At 35.9% G+C, this 21,275-nt stretch overlaps 1 long non-coding RNA gene across 1 annotated transcript; it reads right to left on the minus strand.

Annotated features, from left to right (window-relative positions):
* Positions 1 to 1,042: 1,042 nt before the first annotated feature.
* On the minus strand, positions 1,043 to 2,618 carry LOC121406597. Its single transcript, XR_005968832.1, has 2 exons — positions 2,266 to 2,618; positions 1,043 to 1,757 (listed from the first exon to the last, which is right to left on the minus strand). It is a non-coding gene; the product is annotated as an uncharacterized LOC121406597 (long non-coding RNA).
* Between the last annotated feature and the right edge of the window lie 18,657 nt (positions 2,619 to 21,275).

A 21,275-nucleotide genomic window follows, 5' to 3' on the forward strand; every position in this document is an offset into this window, starting at 1 on the left:
TCATGAAAGAGAAAATGAGCATATAATTGCACAATTCATGCATTGAATCATTTGTAAGCCAGTAAGTAATCAGCTGACCAATAGTGTGCACCCTTTCATTTAATGATTTAATGTAAACTATATTTCGCACGTTTAAGAAACAAAAACTTTAATTGTATAAACTTATCCTCTCATGAAGACGATTAAACCAAAGTCCACTAGTGTTTCACTCTTAAACAAAATACTAAAGCAGTTTCCAGCTCAGTTACTTATCAAAACCTGCACATGAATATAACTACTTAACACAAGACCACATATATTTCCATCATATAGACTGGTAGATAGAAATATTAGGACACTATACCAATTTTTACTATCGCTAAAGCATTTCCCAACTGGGTTTCAACTAGGACCAACAAACCTCTTTTGTCCATGAATTTAGAATATATATCTACATAAACAAAAATGTTACTTCCCAAAGTTTAGTTTAATTCATCAACTTGATAACATTACATGATATTTAGTCAGAATGAATCTTTTTAAAAAAATCAAACTCTGCAGGTCCAAAAATTCTCAACATAAATAATTATTATTCGGTACAATTTTGTGGCATCCATGGTCCATCCATAAATATTTGTGAACAAGTGTGACATGTGAAAATGCTAAAAGATAAAATAATTCGAGAAAAAATCATAAGTATTCAAAGAGGATTTCAGTAGTGGGATAGAGGGTGCTTAAAATCTTAACTGCTGGTTTGAGAAATGTATGTTTATAATCAGCTAAACATCAAGACAAAATTTGGAGTGTCCTTGAATTTTAATCGAATTAAAAATTGACCATTATGTGCGATGCTGTTCACTGATTGGGCTATTCTTGGGTAAAGATATATCTAGTCACTTATGTCACCATTCATTGCCTGTCATATACTAACATGTTTAAATGAACTTTTTTCCACATTTGGGGGATATAAAAAATGAATTAATCTATTTAAAAATTTCATTACTGTTTCAACAAATTTTAATACTAATTTTTGTGGGCAAAAGCAGTCTATAGTTTTTTTAAAATATTTTCCTAAACTGCTGATATAAGAGCTTGTAACATACATGCATATAGATTTTTGGCAAAATATTTGAATATCATTTGAAAATCAAATACCACCACTGAACTATATATACATTCGATTTAAGCTCTAAATTACTTTGGTGTCTACTGTCACATGAAATAATACAGACGTGTATGCCACTATGCCTTAACTTCAATGTAGCAAATGTTTCCTAAACTGTTGTAGCTAGTCCATAAAATACAAAAACTGTTCATAGATAATTTTGAATTTTATTGAAAGGAATGACATTAAAGATAAGATTGAATTTTAAATTTTGAGTTTTAAAATTAAAGTATGTGCATTAGTAAATTTTACAAGTGTCCCTAAATCCGCTTACCATTTATTCAGGGATCATACTTTAGTAATAATGAGATTTATGTGAAGGGAGAATAAAAAGATAAAAATGAGCATAAAAGTTTGAAGGAAATTTCGACAAGGAATGAGAAGTACATGTATTAAAGGGCACTTTGAAAAATAAGAACACGACATGTATACAAATCTCAAATTGGCAACTTGGTTTCTCAATGTTAAAAATTTACCGCTACCTGGACAATACAACATGCATGCTGTGTTCCAAAATTACTTTAATTTCTCTGAATCACCTTACTGAAATAAACTTCTAAAAAAAGTTTTGAAATCTCATTTTGTTCAACTATATTGATCTGGCTCTAAAGGCCTGGTCACACCGCCCGAGCGTTGTTGGAGCGGTTATGGAGCGGAGAGAAAAAAATCATCACTGCTCGCTACCGTTCAACATTTTCGATTTTGATTGTTTTCTTTTTTTGTTTTCAATTTTTTCCCCAATTTTGTGAGCGAAATTCGACCCTCTCCCCCTACCGCTCAACAACCGCTCCAACAACGCTCGGGCGGTGTGACCAGGCCTATACACGTATGTCGGGTAAGATCACAAGTCAAAAGCTGCAAAGCCTGCAATATGTCTAAGGTTTCATAAATCATCAACGGTTTGGAAATCCGAGTTTGATTATTGCTCTCTTATCCCAGCAATAATCCATGCATGTTTGATTTTAATTAAGATTGTGAACATTTTTTATAACTTTTTTCTATGATTATATCTTATACAAGTGCAGTGCTTTGAAACATGGGAATATTGAATAGATGAAAAATGGTTTACATTTCAGCCACGCAGCTGAGAGACAAAATGACATTACGCCAAACAAAAGAACCTGTTCTTAATCTCTTCTCCATGACTACCAGATTTCATGCCACACTTTGAAATATTGTTCTTTGGCATACTCATAAAAAAGTAGGGTATGGGTAAAAAAAGTATTTCCGCTGTTACCAAGCATGTCAATTATTATACTAACACGCAAGAGTAAATATCAAACTCAAATAAAAAAAACAATATTTGTATCATAAATAGCATATAAAAGTGAAGTACATCTCGAGACATGACACTTTAATAGTTCTTTAATAAAACTGCATGTTAGATGAAAGGGGGGGGGGTGTCCAAGACTTCATCATAATGACATGACAAACATGTACAGTATGTACTTGCCAATTCATTCTTTTAACAATTAAAAACATTCTTAGAAGTCATGAAAGGAAAATATCACTAAGGGTAGTTATTTCAATAGAGCTCGGCCATTACTTTGTAGAAAGTGCTTTACCAAGAGATTGATTATTTTTTAACACATTCACTAATGTTATGCTTTGAATCTAGGAATACGCTGAGAATTGAACAGCAGTTTCTTTCCTGGTTTTCAAACAATCCTTTGACGGTCTGCCAGCACCAAAGCGGTTTTTACCACCACCAACCATCTTTCTCCTAGATCATGCAGTTGGCTGAACACCAATCGTCTGCATACTGACTAGAGATTTTTTTTTCTTGCCAAGAGCACCTGCCACCCCAGAGTAAGGCCCCCATTCCACAGAATGGAGACCATTGAAAGACCACTGAAAGACATAAGATTGTTGAGGTCTTACAGCGGTCTTGTTCTCTGTGGAATGGGGGTTCAAGGCCAAAGCAGTGAAGCATGGAAGCTAACCCAGTATTCGTTCCAGAATTTAGTTTCAGAAGTTTCTTGGTGAATTTATGTACTGGTCCTCCAAGGAATTCTTAGTCTCCTATGTAGCTTTGCTGTAAAGCAAGAAATCCCTTGTTTAGCTCATTGAGTATTGGGTCACTTCCGTTCTCAGCACTTCATTTTGATGTGCAACCGCGTGTATCAAATTGGTTTGGAAGAGAGCGTTGCAAGTGTAAACTTGCTAGCCATGGATTCGTAACAGCATCGTTGTCACAATGCGACTGTAAGTCTATTTAGTGTTAACCCCTAGTAACCATTCAGCTTGTATATAATAAAAGGAATTTGGGTGGTTGACTCTTGTCATAGCCCCAGAGTCAATCAACTGTATCTTTAAGTAAGTGATCAAACCCGCTGGGGTGTAAGGATTAGAATTTTACTTTGACTTCTTGACAATCTTAGGTCATGAGCATTGGGTCATTTAACTTGATATATTTAGTTAAGTTCAATGGGGCTCTAAAATTCTATAGATGTTTGTTTTTATGTATGAGAGGAAAAGATTGTTGAGAATGTTTGAGATGGGAGTTTTGAATAGGTGAAATTGAAGCTTGGATAGTTAAGTAGTTTTAATTGGATATGTTCAGCGTGGAAGAGTAAAGCAGAGGAATATTGAGAATGTTAATGACTTTGTCTTTGTGAGAGTCATGATGGAGTGGTGTTTGAGTAAAAGCAAATCAGAAATCGTTTGATTCTCGGGAGAGGAAGACCCTTCCACATTTGGTCTTAACTCGGAGTGTGAGGGTGTGGTTCTCGTAGGCCATTACTTTGGGTGTATGTTGCAGGCTGTGTAGTGCAGGCACAGCTGAGTCTTAATCCCCATCGTTGGCAGGCTGGATCCAGGCAGCACAGGCCAGGTAAAGCCACCACATCTGCCCTCATCTCACCAGGCACGACTGTTCCAAAGAACTGTAAGTTCACTATTTTATTGGTATAATTAATTATTGTAATTAAAAGCAAAACTTAGTGTTTTCAAAGAAAACAGTAATTCAGTAATTATTTTGCTTATGATTAATGTTGGAGTATTGAACACTAAAGTGCAAAGAATATTAAATGCTTTGTTGTATTGTATAGTAAATCATATTTCATAAATGAAAACTTTGTGAAATCAAACCAAGGAGAAACCAACTAAACATGAAGTAATGATATAAAGATGAAGTAATTAAATGTTATTAAAGTAGACATTTTATTATGGAAGAATTGTTGGTTTATACGCTCAATGACAATGACGATTCCCATATATTTTAAACTGATAGTTATGTGATATATGGCTTGTGAACTGAACAAGAGTAATAGCCAGGATCAGTGTATTGATGTTGTATATGATATAGTTGATGTAAATATTCATTGAACTGAGAAGTTATACTTCTATGAGAAGAGAGATTTCCTTTTGCTATTTAGGGATAAAAGATACCGTAGTTTGTTTTTACATTATTTTCCGTAAGTAGCTCAGTGAATTCAAGCTAGTATATCTTAACTGACTTGTGAACATTTATAGTGTTATTACTGGACCTTGTCTATTAGGAGATGGTTATTTATTTACTCTCTTTAGGGACGAGCTGGGCTCGTACTTCATCCTCGAACTCAGAGTTCGTGACTTGTGATTCATCGTAGCAATCTTCGTACTGTGGCTCTCAGCCCTCATCATTTCGTCCGCGATTCTGGACTGGCTTTTCGTTGAGAGTTCGCTCGCTTTACTTCGCGTCGTCGAAGCCACCGCAGCTCGCTCTTAGACGACTATATTCATCGGACCAACGATAGTCATTGACGATGTCGAAGGGGTCCTTATTCTGAACTATATAAATTATAACCAGATTAGATATACTACGGTCCAGTGTAGGTATTCATCCAAGTATAAACCCTCTTTTGTTGAAACTTAATTGGTGGAATTAATAACCAAAAATATTGTCACGTTTGGATGCCAAATTATTAGGCCTTGATTAAATATAAATAAATCACTCTCATTAGATACATATTGCAACATATTCAGTATAGGTTAATTCATGCTGATGCTAACTGCTAAATACAGTTTGATGTTATGTTGATATGCATGTGATTCATGATTTAATTCTGATTGTTCAATTTCTTTAACTATATGTACATTTATAGAGCTGGTCGCTCTGAATTAAATTTATGTTATATATAGATATTGAATGATTGTGTGATTATTGCAAGTGGTAACTACTTTCGTTTCAAACAGAACCAAATCTATTACCAGACTGGGAATTTCAGTCCCAAGATCTGACAATCGTGTCCATTGTCTGAAATCTCAACATCTGTGCAGACAGCTCCTTCATTTCTGTTTTCCCCATTGTTCATCGAGTCCATGCTGTGTTCATCAATACCATCATTTTCATAAGTTGTATTGCTTATGGACTCCATTATCAAGTTGGTTTCTGCTTGTTTTGGTCCACTTTGATGGTTCAAAGAGATAAACCATTCTTCTGGGGCATTTGCACAGCCTGTGGCCACCTTGTACAACAGTTTCCTCAGTGGTACATCATTGGCAGAAATGAAGTTCCAGCAGCAATGGATGTTGAACTTCTTGACAACTACATGTATGTATTGATGTTTACATGGGCTACCTGTAGAGACAGAGAGAAAGAATGCCATGAAGTAGACATATATAATATCAGATGAGACTCATGCAGAGCTATGGAGACCCATCAGTTCATATTTATGTGATTGAGAGGATGACTCTAATTCATGTAAAGTTTCCACCAGGGCTTTGGTTCCTTGCTGCAAAATACTGCCCCAACCCATTCCTTAATTAAGCTCGCGCATGTTTTATTTACCAATTACAGTGTAGGCCTACTCTCATTACAAAGAACACTGATATAACTCCCACTATATAAACAAAGTAATTCTTCTGATCTTAAATTTCAAATTTTGTTTGCATAAGTTTTGCAACCCTGATTTATGTATAACAATATTTCGATATAAATAATTTATTTGGTCGCAAGGATTTTTTTCTTAGGAGAGTCAACTGCACTAACTAGCGACAACATGACAATACGGGTATTCAAAGTTACAAATTCTTCAATTTTAAATATTAATGCCAACGCTTTGTTTTACTCATAATCAAGCAAAACCTAAACATTAAAAAGGCTAAAAAGTAACAGAATAGTGTATAATAAGAATAAACTGAAAAATAACAGCACAAAAGATCACAGATTCAATAGATTTTTCTTGTTGTACACCGGTTGTTGCAAATTTGGTCTCAAATGATGTGTAAGCTTTTACAGATAATCTTATAGAGCAACGCACAAACATGCCTAGCAGTCCGAAGATAAATCATGCAAGTGTTGAGGAATTGAGGTCTTTGATGCCCTAGATGCCCCAAGTCCAGATTGGGTTAGTTAAAGCTTAATTCATACAGTTTAAAGCTCTCATTAAAGTACTGTTAACTCAAATACATTTTTAATAAACCCTAACCCTATTGGACTGGAGTCCATTGAGGCTATTATGCCCCCCCCCCCCATCTGTATCTGATCCATCTGTAGATATATCGTAAAAAAATCAACAGGGGCGGCCATAATACCCCCTTCCCAATCGGATTAAGGTAAAGACATTTACATTGTACTGTCAAATCTCGACACACAAACATTTTGGGGTTTACAGTGGTGACAAAAATGAAATTCAGTCTTACCTGCCATTCCTTTCCTGCAATCCCACACACCGAGAGCAGTATCCACCTTGTATTTTGTGTATCATCCGTCTCACTAGAAACCAAGAACACTTTTTGATTGTCCTAAAACCTCATGATTTTGTTGGGATCAATCTCAGATCCAGTTGCAATACTTGGCAGAAATCGCGACTAGAGCACTCTGTCCAGTCTGTTATTGCAGACATCGATAAGACGTCTTTCATAATACATCTCCACCCTTGTGACAATGAAGACGACTAGCTGGTCCTCTCAAGGATCTGATCCTTCATTATGCGCATGGCACATTCTGCGAAGATTTTTGTGTTGTTACGAATGTTCAGGTCAGCTCGGTAACACACAGCCCCAGTCATCTTTCTGGCATAGATGTCCTCCAAATGCTTATGTACATTTGCATTATGTCTCCAAGGTTTCATCATTTATGATTTCCTCATGCTTTGCCTCCAATGCTTCGACAGTATAACCTGAAATGAAAAGACAATTTATATCAGTGCCACATGTTGAGAAAATAGAGAAAATGTAGAAACAAAATTCACAACAAGAATAAGTGTCACATCCCCTGGATACGATCAAACTGGGGCTGTATTTTGATGTCAGGTAGGGGAAATTGTTTTGCCTTTTGCATGTTAGGTAACTTAGGACCAATATGACCAATAATCTTGTAGAAATAAGTAACTTGCCGTAAAATTCATTTATTTGGAAACATTATTTTTTCCAATATGTAACTTTCTACCCCTCACAATGAAGGCATCGTCATCTTTGAAAAAAAAGAGTCAAATGTCTCAAATTGCCCAAACCTTGGGGTAAGTTGAGCCCTAAAAAATATGTGCAAAAGCTATGTGACAAGGTTCGTAAGAACCAGCTTGACAATATTTTTTTATAAAAAAAGTCTTTTCATTTACTAATTCTCTATAAATAAAAATCATCTACTAAAACAACTGTCTTGTCCTCTCTGCCTGCATATCATTGGCTTTGTAAGAATTGTTTATACAGTATATACATGTACCATGCCTATTCTAATATTTGTTCAACTGTATTTATTCTTTGCCAAATTAATTTACTAGCTGGGATGGATGAACATGTGGTAACATGATTGTGATGATGATGCAGTATAGTCTAGTCAGCGAATCTAGAAACAAGTGGAGTGCCTCTGGCAGTCTCTCCTGTATCACGCCATTTTACATGTATATATAGTAGCAGTGCTTATTTTGAAACTTACTATAAAATAATTATTCACAAAAAACACAATTACTATGTTCATTGACAATAGATGGCAATTGAACATGCGACCCAAGAATTGTCAGTGATACTTGATAACCCTATATCCACATTTTATAAACTATATAAACTTTGAAAGTTACGACAGCAATCTAATAGCTTCCAAACTGGCCACAGTTCAATTACCTTAAATGACCTTTGACCTTGGTCATGTGACCTAAAACTCACACGGGATTTTTAGTGATACCTGGGCTCCGTAACACAAAGGTTTGCAATCAATCCCTAAATACCAATGACCAATCAAGATCATCGTTGCATGCGCACTCTGTTTAAAATGACAGGGAGCCAATCAGAGCGGCTCTTTCATATTTGCAATTCATCGCAAACCTTTGTGTTACGGAGCCCTGATTGCTCTTATGTCCCAGTTTCATGAATCGGATCCATAAACTTTTAAAGATGGTAATTCAACAGATACCCCCAACTAAGCCAAAGTTTATTGACCCTTTTGATGTTGGTTATGCGACTTGAAACTCATGCAGTATGTACAATTAAACATGACCTTATATCTCCATAAATTCAAATTCAAATAGCATATTATTAGCCTACGAGCAAAATTGCAATTTTTATCCATGCAAATTATTCTTATTTCCCTTTTTTTCCTCTGATCTTTTTTCGATACTTACTGTTGTTACAACAGAAATGAATTATGTTGAAATTTTATCCAGGTCAAACAATGGACTTACTTGACCAGCAGTAAAATCAAATATGGTGCAAAAATTTATAGTTATCTATTTATTAATTTACAGTATACCCTGTACAAAATGGATGCAAAATTAAATTACCCGCACTTCCTTACTCTCCCGTCTGACCTTTCAAAGGTGCTGACTTTCACAACAATAATCAGGCCCGCTGGAAAAGATGTGTTCTTTGACCCCCTGCGTTGATCAGCTGTTGCTGTTCTTGGTTTGGCTTTATGTTGGCAGCGAAATTCAGTCTGAAATGAGTGCAAAAATATGCATGAACAAATTGTAATATCTTGACATTTGAAATTTGAAAAGGCCTAAAATAATTATACACCTGGAACATGTGCAAACTTGATTCTTGAAATGTACTAAGTATGACAGGTTGCCAGCAGCAGCATATATAAATTAGACTCTCTTATCCCAGCAATAATCCATGCATGTTTCTCGAGCTGGGCCTATAAGGCTATATCACGATTTTGCCATTGATTTATCATTAGTAACTTGGGAATAATTTTTGTATTCACCAGAGTGCTCAAAAACTTGAATTTTGGGTATATTTTTGTGTACGCCCTCTATTGGTTGAAAGTAATATGGCAAGAAAATTTTCATTTTCAGTCTGTGTTTTTAATTAAGAAAAAATAATTTAAGGAATTAGATTTACATAAGAGCAAAGGTATATGATTGATAGCTGTAGGCCTAGGCCTAATGAAAACTGACAGTATAAAAAAATCAAGCATTTGTCTCATCATACTCATAGAAAAATAGAAAATAAGCCAAACATTGCCACCCTTATTTTGCCACACATGGAGATGTAACTGAGAACAAGGTTATATATAACCTTGTTCATTGAATGAGTGGGGTCTATATTCAATAAAATTAGTAGGCCTTAGTATAACTAACTCGAGCGAAGTTCGTGCAACACTACAGAGTGCAGGCTCCACGCCACACTTCACTACCGCTGCACTTCGCTCCACCTAGGCCTAGCCCTAGTGTAGTGGAGTGGAGCGAGCCTGCACGAACTTCGCTCGTCGATGTAGGGTCTACGACAAAGTCCTTAACTTGTTTCTTTAGACGGTATCTTATCACAAATATGAACTTACCTCTAACCAGCGTACTTGTTCAGGATCTGGCTCTGCCTCGGTCGAATGCGAGCACAACACAATGTTGGACATTTTGTCCAGAAAGAAGATCTATTCAACTTCAAGTTGATTTCTGAACTAGCTCGACGCTGCCCAAAACATTTTAGTTCACACAATTAATTACGAGCATATTTAGCAAAGATACTATCTTTATTGATGTATATGACACAAGTGAAGTCCATGCGCATGCGTACTCCGAAGACGAAAAATCGAGAGGAAAAAAACAATCGTCTCTTATTGGCTGTATACAAATGAGTTCGTATTTTGGTCCAGAAATATGGTGGGAAAAATAATGGTGGGAAAAATAATGTCCAGGGGGTGGATGTCCGGGGGGTAGATGTCCGGGTGATAGATGTCCGGGGGGTAGATGTCCGGGGGTGGATGTCCGGGGGGGTGGATGTCCGGGGGTAAATGTCCAGGGGGTAGATGTCCGGATACGCTTTTCGAGGTATCCACTCGTGAATGGAAGTGCCCCCCCCCCCGGGTTTCGATACTATGTGCTCAACCGTGGTTAAACCCCGCGGACTATCCCTCAGCTCATGAATACTGATGATTTTACCATACAGAGCGTGATTAACGTGCAATTCGACTTCTGTGATTGGTCAACGCTTAGCCCCACTTTCCTTAGCCCTGTTTCGTTTTCACACTGCATATCTTAGCACCGCAATTGTGGTGCTAGCACCACAATAAGCCGGCTACTAAAACCCTGCTTTTTGCAGGGCCAGATAGTACCGTATTATTTACCTTGCTAGCCCACTTTGCTAAAACGTAGTGTGAAAACGAAGTGGGCTAAGCTAAACCCCGGGAATTTGGTGGGGCTAAGAGTAAGACCCCCCCTCCCCCCCCCTTAGCCCCCACCAATTTAGTGTGTAGTGTGAAAAGCATACTAGTCTGCTATGCAGACTCGTTGAATCAGCTTATGAACGCACACTGCAGATGTGGGTCTACATTATTTTGTAGAATGCAAATCAGACTCTGCTTCATTCTGTTTGTGTGTTTTACCGTGTGAAAATAACATCTATCTTTTTATCTATCTATGTATACAATTCTCTCTCTCTCAATAAACGTAATGCGATCGCGAAGCGCGAGCTGAAAATTTTGATTTACAAGTGACCCGAAAGGGGACCATTTAAGCACTCTCCAACATGAAGGAAAATTGTGAGAATCTCACTAAAATCCGATGCGAGTGCGAAGCATGAGCTGAATGTTCAGTGGCGTACCGTGGGTCACGGCATTGGGGGGGGGGCGGGGGGGGGGGGGCACCAGCAAAAATTTTGAGTCACTTAGGGAGCGCGCGAAGTGCGCTCAGTTGTCAGGTATACTGACCTAATAGAGATATTTTATGGACATGCAGTGCCATTAAACGGATATGTATCTCACTGATTAAATAATGCGAGCGCGAAGCGCGAGCTGAAAATTTTTGATATTCAGAGCTAAAAGGAGACATTATAAGCAATTTTATTTTAATCATGACACGTAACTGTCTCGCCAAACAAACGATGCGAGCGCGAAGCGCGAGCTAATTTTTTTTGTATATATTGACCCTAACCAGGGAAATTTTAAGGACTATAATTCAGAATCCATTAGGAGTATATCTCCCCATAGTCATCTAATGCTAGTGCCATCATTTGCTGATTTTATTAGAATTACATCTAAATACAGTCATAAAGCACCTTTTACGTCATTGTAATCATGATTATCAAACGCATCTTACTACAAATACTGCAAGCGCGAAGCGCTAGCTGAAACTGGGCGTTGTGGCGTGCGCCTGTAATCCAAGCTGTGAGGAAGTTACAAATTGATGCAGAGGTTCGAGCCCTGGTCACGTCTTTCGGATGGTGACGTTAAAGGTCGGTCCCAGACGTAAATAATCATATCTGATTGATACACGTCTGACAAAACTAAAATACACACCGACGCTAGCTGAAAAGTTAGGAAATTCAGACATGAAGAGAGGCATTCTAGGATGGTTTGTAGGAATTCCCTAAGAACTTGCATATTTCAATAACCAAATGATGCGAGCGCGAAGAGCGAACTAAATTCTTTTTATATGTTGACCCCAAACATGGATATTTTAAGGACTGTTTTATAGGAATTCATTAAGAGTATACATAATTATCTAACCATAGTTATTTAATGCGAGTGCCAAGCGCTTGCTGATTTTGTTAGAATTACATCTAAACACATGAAGTACTTTTTGAAGTAATTGTAATTACGATTATCATACGCATCTCACTAATCAAATACTGCGAGAGCGAAGCGCGAGCTGAAAGTTATGTAGGAAATTCAGACCTGAAGAGGGGCATTCTAAGGCTTCTTTGTAGAAATTCACTAAGACCCTACGTATTTCACTAACCAAGTGATGCGAGCGCGAGCTGAACATTTTTGATATTCAGATCAGAAAAATTGACGTTTTAAGGACTGATTTACGTTCATGAAGAGCAGAAATCCCACCAATCTACTTATGCGAACGTTAGCACGGACAGGAAATGTTTTATATTAAGACCTTAAAATAGGGCAATCACTTTAAGTAGTCATGAAAAAGAAGAATACGTCAATACATAAAACAATAATAACTCGAATTGCGAGGAAATATATTTGTTGTATATTGATTGAAAACGGGAGGTTTTAGTACAACAGGATTATATATATATAGTTAAACAGTCTATGCGAGCACCAGGAAGAACATGAACAATGAAGACACAATGAAGCAAATAATGTTTTATAAAGTTATGAAAAAATGCTTCTTATGTAACATAACATATCACATAACATAATATAACATAATAATGAACAATAATTTCTTCTTTCCCCACTACGTTTCTCTTCCCTTTTCCCTCTTTTTCTCCTTTTCTCCCTTTTTTTTTTGGTCAGCCGATTGGGGGGCACATGCCCCCCCGTAGTTACGCCACTGTGAATGTTTGTTTAGATTTTTTATACCTAAACCGGGACATCAAATATACAGAAGTGCGAGCTGACAACTTTGGCATTCCAAAAATTTCAAAAACTTGGGGGAAAGATCATGTGCTTTTGCATGCCCCACTTTGTGGAATAGCCTTCCTGAAGACATAAAAAATGTACCTCTGTCGAAACTATCAAAAATCTTCTAAAAACTTTGCCATTTAGCTCTTTATGTGCCTTGAGCACTCTATACAGAGTGGATTTGGCGCTTTACAAGTCTCATTATTCTTCTTCTTCTTATTATTATTTTGACTTGAAAACTTGTTATATATTCACACGCGTCCTTTGGAAGCGCATATAGACATTATTTATAATTGTGATATACGCTATACAAGAACTGTTTATTATTATTATTATTTTATATAGAGAACAAACTTATATAGATTCCGCATATGCAATTGAACAAAATGTTTAAGTGCGAGCGCAAAGCGAGAGCTGAATTTTTTTGGAGAAAAACCGGGACATCAATTTCAATCACTGTCGATACAGAAGCGCGAGCTGACAACTAAAAAAATCAACATTTTCACAAGTTTTTAATATTTACAGAACAAACTCAATGATTCCTAGTTATGTTAATTGAACAAGATATGTATCTAAAGGAGAGAAACGCGTGCTGAAATTTTAGATATATATGAGAGAAAATTTAAGCACTGTCCAACATCAAGGAAATTGTGATATGAATCTCACTGAATAAGCGAGAGTGAAGCGCGAGCTGATATTTTTTTTTTAGATTTACACCTGAAACTTTCAGCGGGACTTTTACTGTCGGTATGGAGAGCTCCCCATGTTTGCATTAGGGGAAATCACAATATAAGGATAACAGTATGCAATATTGTCAACAATTAAAGATAATGGAATTCAAAGACTGAGCAAGAAGGTACATGGAACAGTAAATTGGACCAGCTCTGCGTGGCCCAGGATGTCATTTGCCCGACACTGCAGGCGTCAGTCTAGCCGCAGCCAGTAGCAGTTTCCAACATCTCAGACTCTGCCCCGACACACAGGTTTATATTGTCTACCCCGATATTCTCCTTTTGTTTTCAATTTCTTTCATTTTTTCAAGTTTTCTTCTTTCCCCTCTCGCCCCGAAGTTCTTCATTTTTTTCTGTCGGAAGCGCTTATTTGCCGATAGATTTACCGACGCTATCCAGATTAGTGGGGGTGTCGCCCCCCCCCCCCCCCCCCTCATAACGACGGCCCTATAGGCTGAGCGACGTCCCACCCCACTAAACTGTAAAAAAAATGTAGAATGTAGAGTTACTTTAGTCTGCTATGCAGACTCTGAATGGCTCGTGAGGTGGGATCTGCTACTAGTTTGCGAAGCAAACCAGCCTGAAAGGGCGAGCGTAGAGAAAACTTGAAAACATTTCAGAGTCTGCTTCTTCTTTGGAAATCTTGTTCCCACGGTCAAAATAAGTCCCACCCACCCAAAATTTCAGAGAGCTTTCATTGGATAACTTCATCTGTCTATCAACCAAATTTTAGGACCCCTGAAGAGTATAGATAATCCCCTACTTTAACCACAGAGCCATGAGCAGGGTTATTATATAATACCCTGCATTTGGCTCAGGCCATCAGACAGTGTTTACATATGACATTCCACTGAGCAGCTGCATGTATGGCTCCATGGCCCAAACCAATACATTTCATATTATTCTTGTGTATGCATGGTAGTGGATAGCTCTATGGTATCATGGTTATCAAACACTTTTCATCATATCAAACTCATTCAATTCAATCTTTATTTCACAAATGGGATAAAAATACAAGGAAACATCAAATAATGCGATTAGATAATAAAAATAAATTGCGTGGCTTCCCATGAAGGTCAACCTGTGAGGCTGGATCACCAGAACATAGTAAAAACACAATTTATACAAAACAAAATCTCATATCATTAATATAATAATTAGTGCAGGAAAAAGGAGAAAAAAACAACAACACATTACAAAGAATACGAGTTGAGGGGTATATACAGTACAAGTATGCATTGATATCAATTGTGAGAATTAATCATTTCCTAGAAAATTTGTAGTACTGTTTTCTAAAGGGAGATAAAAATTGTGAATTAGTTATTATTTGGGGAATCTCATTCCATTGTTTGGGACCTACATAATCCAGCTTCGTGACTAGACCTGATAGACCATAAATGAAATTTATTGGAAGAACGGGCATTATGGTTATGAACTTGATTACTGTATTGAAAAAAAATCTGAAAACTACATGGGTAGCAACATCTGCTTGTACTTATACATAAATATTGTGAGTTCTTGCTTATTAATATCATAAGGACAGTTTCTTAAAGTTCAAGACCACCCCAGGAAAATGGGAAAATGCTGACTTGTACTGAAAAATCAAACTAGCATATAGTGCTGAAAATTTCATCAAAATCGAATGTAAAATAAGAAAATTATGACATTTCAAAGTTTCGCTTATTTTTAACAAAATAGTTATATGAACGAGCCAGATACATCCAAATGAGAGAGTCAATGATGTCACTCATTCGCTATTTCTTTTGTTTTTTATTGTTTGAATTATAGAATATTTCAATATTTACGAATTTGACGATTATGACCTCCTTGCCTGAAGCACAAAATGTTAAAATAATGGAATTCCACGTGTTCAGGGAGGAATGAAACTTCATTTCACATGACAATGACAAGAAAATAAATATATTTCGTATTTCATATAATAAAATAAAAAATAAATAGTGAGTGGATGACGTCATAGTCTCCTCATTTGCATACCAGCCAGGATGTGCACATAATTTAAATTAAGCGAAACTTTGAAATGTCATGACTCTCTTATTTTAAATCCGATTTTGATGAAATTTTCAGTGTTATGCTTGTTGGATTTTTCTCTTTTTATTCAAATCAACCTTTTTGTTGGGGTGGACTTGTGCTTTAAAGGTCAAGTCCACCTCAGAAAAATGTTGATTTGGATCAATGGAGAAAAATCAGACAAGCACAATGCTGAAAATTTCATCAAAATCGGATGTAAAATAAGAAAGTTATCACATTTCAAAGTTTCGTTTATTTTTAACAAAATAGTTATATGAATGAGCCAGTTACATCCAAATGAGAGAGTCAATGATGTCACTCATTCGCTATTTCTTTTGTTTTTTATTGTTTGAATTATAGAATATTTCACTTTTTACGAAATTGACGATTATGACATCCTTGCTGAAGCACAAAATGTTAAAATAATGGAATTCCACGTGTTCAGGGAGGAATGAAACTTCATTTCACATGACAATGACAAGAAAATAAATATATTTCGTATTTCATATTATAAAATACAAAAGAAATAGTGAGTGATTGATGTCATCGGTTCCTCATTTGCATACCGACCGAGATGTGCATATAACTGTTTTGTAAAATGAAGCGAAACTTTAAAATGCCATATTACTTTCTTATCTTACATCCAATTTTGATGAAATTTTCAGTGTTATGGTTGTTGAAATTTTCTCATTTTGTTCAAATCAAGTTATTCTTGAGGTGGACTTGTCCTTTAAATAAATGCGCGGATAGTGCTAGGTAATGGAAATTGGTAATTATTCTAAGTTTCTTTTGAATTTTGAATATTGAGTCCAAATTCATATGAGGTTACATTGGTATTGCAATATTTTAAATAAGAGCAAATCATGGAATGGTATAAAGTTATCAGATTTTTATGAAGCAAACTACGCTTAAGTTTGTAAATTAAACCAGTATTCCTTAAAACATGTATCATAATGGTACTTAAACTCGAAATATTATCCAACTCAAAAACACCATTCTCATAGAGTTCAGAACTTGAATAATAGATCGGATTAAATCGGATTTATTTGATTTAAATCAGATTTTTAAAATTTTAATATGATTTTTTTCTAACAGATTTTTTTTTTTAAACAAAGCGCAAACACATAAAATTTAACCCTTTACACTGACATCAATTTTAAGATCATACATTTCACCACTAAGAATATTCTTAACTATTTCATAATCAAATCCAGTCAAAATATAATTTACAGAAAATATTAAAGCCATGAATAGGCTGACATTTTCTGCTGTGTCTAAAGTGAATGTAGAGAGCTTCTACTGATTGGTTCAAAGGAACTGTCTTTGTACAGCTAATGCTGCAAAGTTGGTGTTCATTTTAAAACTCTGAACATTTAATGAGAATTAGTTTATTTGGAAGAATTCAATGACCCAGAGATTCAAATTCTCCAAAGAGAAACATTTTTAAATCTTATTTTCAAGCCAATGATTGAAGATCATAATGTTAAAGAAAACTGCACTTATCTTTTGTTTGTTTCAACCCCAAGTTGTTCTTTGAGCCACAGTTGGAACAACTGTTTCAAAGCATTGGCTTGCAAAACTTTGACCGACTGCATTCAACCTTAAAGAAATGGACCGGGCTGAAAATATTCACATCTAAATATATAGAGTAAAATGATGAAAGTTTCACCAAAATTTGATGACAAATAATGAAGTTATTGTATTTTTAAATTTATCAGTATTTTGTGAAAAACAGTTTTATTTACATCGTCATGAATATTCATTTGATGTCACATCCCATCTTTCCTTTTTCTTATAACACGAAATCATAATTATTTCAATTTTTCATACATGTGTAAATAATGTGTCTCCATCAGGCGCGTACGCAAGGGGGGGGGGTTTAGGGGGTTCAAACCCCCCCCTTTTTGTTTTTTTTTTGTTTTTTTTTTGCTTGTCTCCCCAGAGGTCGGTCTGGTCAAGGAGTTATCGGGCAAGCGCCTGATAACTCCTTGGTCTGGTTACGGACAGTTCCCCTACCCAATAATGTATATGACAGCAATAATGAACAGAATCTCATGTTTCCGACGAAAAACACAGATAAAATTTACGCTCGCTTCGCTCGATCCATTTTATTATATCTTTTATTTCCGCATGTCGCCGACATGATCACGGTATCGCCATTAACAAGGCCATACATGATTATCATGATGTATACTTATGAATACAAGTGAACCAAGACAAAGACATACGTTTTCTTACAAAATATGTTTTACCAATATGAAAACCAAAATGACGGAAAACGCTAAAATGTCGGTTAGCTCGCTCCGCTCGCTCGTAATAATTTATGAAATTCCATAAGTATCTAGTCTCCTGTTCAAGGCCGTATTATGAGTGTTACGAATAGAAGGACATGTAGCATCGACTAATATTTGATTTACTAACAAACTTTTGACAAGAAATGTATGTTTTGACGGGAAAATGCGAAAATTACGGCTCGCTCACTCCGCTCGCTCGTAATCATTTATGAAATTTCTTAAGTTTCTAGTCTCTTGATCAAGGCCATACCATGAGACTTACGAGCAGAAGGACATGTATCATCAACTAATATGTAATCATTACCAACAAGCTATTGAGAAGAATTGTATGTTTTGACGGAAAACGCAAACATTTCGGCTCTCTCGCTCCGCTCGCTCGTAATTATTCATGACATTTCTCAAGTTTCTAGTGTTCTGATCAAGGCCATATCATGAGTGCTACGATCCGAAGGACATGTAGCATCGACTGTGATACCAACAAACTATTGACAAAAAGGTTATGTTTTCAACGCAAAAACGAGAACATTTCTGCTAGCTCGCTGATAATGACCGCACTGTTACATACCCCATCCCCACTTAAATGTTAAAAAGGAAAAAAAATCATCACCTCCCCCCCCCCGCTCATCACTTTTTAGAGACTGGGCGGGAGATTAAAAAAAAAATCAGCTCGAACCCCCCCCCCCCCCCCTTCAAAAATCCTGCGTACGCGCCTGGTCTCCATTATGATGAAATAAGTTGCGGCAATAAATAACTCATGTACTTATTTAGTTCTCAAATCAATTTATTTTAGTTCTTGGTTAATTCTTTTTTTAATAAACCTAATTTCATATAATTATAATAAAAAGAACAAGTGGAGATATGCCACCATCAGCCCAACTAATGGATATTCATGAAGACATGCCTAGAAATGTTTCACCGGAAAGATGGAAAAGAAATCTTTAAAATTCAATAACTTTGTTATTTGTTATGCGATTTTGATCACATTTTCAGCATTTTGAATTTTACTCCGTTATCAGTGAGATATAAATTTCTCCAGCCTGGACAATTCCTTTAAGTTCTTCTTTGAGCCATAGTTGGAACTATTGGACTATTTCAAAGCATTTGCTTGCAAATTTTTTGACACACCTGCAAGTTGATTTAAATGATTTCTTTCATAAACTTGAATACCAGTACTTGGCAGTTGTTAGAAGTTTCGCAAAAATAAGAAACGGGTTCCCTTATCCTACTGTGTCGGCCTATTTATTTGAATAAGACATATAAAAGAATAAAATGATAAACTATGGGTGTCATGGGCGTAATGGGTCACCAGGGACATTGCAGAATTTTACTTTTATTGTACTCCATTAAAAACATTCACTTAAAAATGTACAAACATAAATCCTTTTGACAAAGGGCACTAAAATGTATAGTTGCTATGATTTAGTCATGTTAGTGCCCTTTGCCAAGAACATTCATACATTTTTAAAATAAAAATGTACATTTTACTGAATCTTTTTCAGTGAACTGGCTGAATGAAGCACAATCTCACTCAGAATGTCTGAACAGGCTTTTTCTAGTAGGATCCAAGGTTATAACCCATCCTGGCAAAATTTATGTTGAGATTCAGCCTAATAAGCTGATAAGTTCAGAGTTCCTGTACTTTTCTTTCTTGAAAACTGTCCTCTAAAACACTTCTGAAGTTCGACAAAAAGAAATAAGAACTTTGTTTTACTATCTACAAAGTCCACTCATATACATATACAAGTCGAGTAGGTGTCCCATATAGGCTACATGTACATCTTTGGTTTTGCAAGATTGACTTGATTTTGATTTCAATTGTTATGAGTAGATATAAAGGGTTTATTCCTCTTCTCATGATATAAAGTTGGTAAAATCTTACTCTTTTGAATTTAAAAAGTAAAACTGCCACAAACAATAAAAAATCCCAAATTTGTAGATGTTCGAATGGAAGTGATTTAAAGGACAAATCATGCACCCCAACAAAAAGCTGCTTTGAACATGTTGAATAGTAAGAGAAAATCAGACAAGCATAACACTGAAAATTTCATCAAAATCCAATCTAAAAGAAGAAAGTAGTTTTAAAATTTTGCTTAATTAAAAAAAAAACAGTTGTGGTTATATGCAAATCCTTGTCGGTATGCAAATGAGGGGACCGATGACATCACTCACTTACTATTTATTTTGTATTTTATTATGTGAAATATGAAATATTTTTATGAACAAAAAAAAATCATCCCCCCTGAACATGTGGGATTACATTGTTTTAACATTTTGTAGTTCAAACAAGAGGGTCCTATTTTCTAAATTCGTAAAAATTGAAATGTTGTATAATTCAAAAAGTAAAAATACAAAAGAAATAGTGAGTGAGTGACACCATCGACTCTCTGATTTTCACATCACTGAATTGTCCATAATAACTAAGGGCCTTTTCATAAAGCTGTTCACAAGTTCTTACGCGATAAATCATCGCCAATATATATACTATTTACCACAAGAAAGGATCACCAATCGTTCTTAAAGTCGCTCTTACGAACAGCTTTATTAAACACCCACCGGTTTGTGAAAAATAAGCGAAACTTTAAGATGTTATATTACTATTCTATTTTACAGCCAATTTTGATGTAGTTTCCAGCGTTATTCTTGTTTGATTTTTCTCTATTTTTATTCAATTAAACTTTTTTTTCTGGGGTGGATATGACCTTTAAATCAATAATGATTTGAAAAAAATAATCATCATAGTGATTTAAATCAGCCAATCCTGCTGAATGAACTGAATATGAAAACAATTAGCTTTGTCAACACATGCAATGTCGATGCCAAAGATGTGAAAGTTGCATATAGTTATGCCCGGGAGCTACATGTACATGCCTTGATGCTTTATTTACTAGTGCTAACTGCTGACATGGATAATTATTTTGTTTCCAAATATTAATTTGTTGGATTTGAATTGTGGAAAGTAGGTCAGATATTTGTTGTCTGTTAAATATGTGCTTACCAGTTTTATTGGCTGTATTGTATGCTATTTATATCATTTTATAGGCGGATCCAGGGTGGGCCCGAAGTGTCCGCCCCCCCCCTATATTGGCAGAACTTAAAGAAGGAAAAAGGCGGAAATAAAAAAGAAAAAGAAGGGAAAAGAGAGGAAGAAGAAAAAAAGAGAAGAAAGACAAGAGAATAAGATAAGGTCAGGGGAACTCCGGGAAAATAACAAAAATATGTAAAATTTTCGCTCCCGCTTCGCGCTGACATTGCCTGTTCGATGAGATACATATCTTATTTCAGTTCCGACATCGAGCTTTCATTATTTTGTTTTACAAATGATTTTTTTTTCATAAGTGCTTTGTTTTATGGTGTGA

The sequence above is a fragment of the Lytechinus variegatus genome, chromosome 1 (assembly GCF_018143015.1).
Source record: "Lytechinus variegatus isolate NC3 chromosome 1, Lvar_3.0, whole genome shotgun sequence".
NCBI lineage: Eukaryota > Metazoa > Echinodermata > Echinoidea > Temnopleuroida > Toxopneustidae > Lytechinus > Lytechinus variegatus.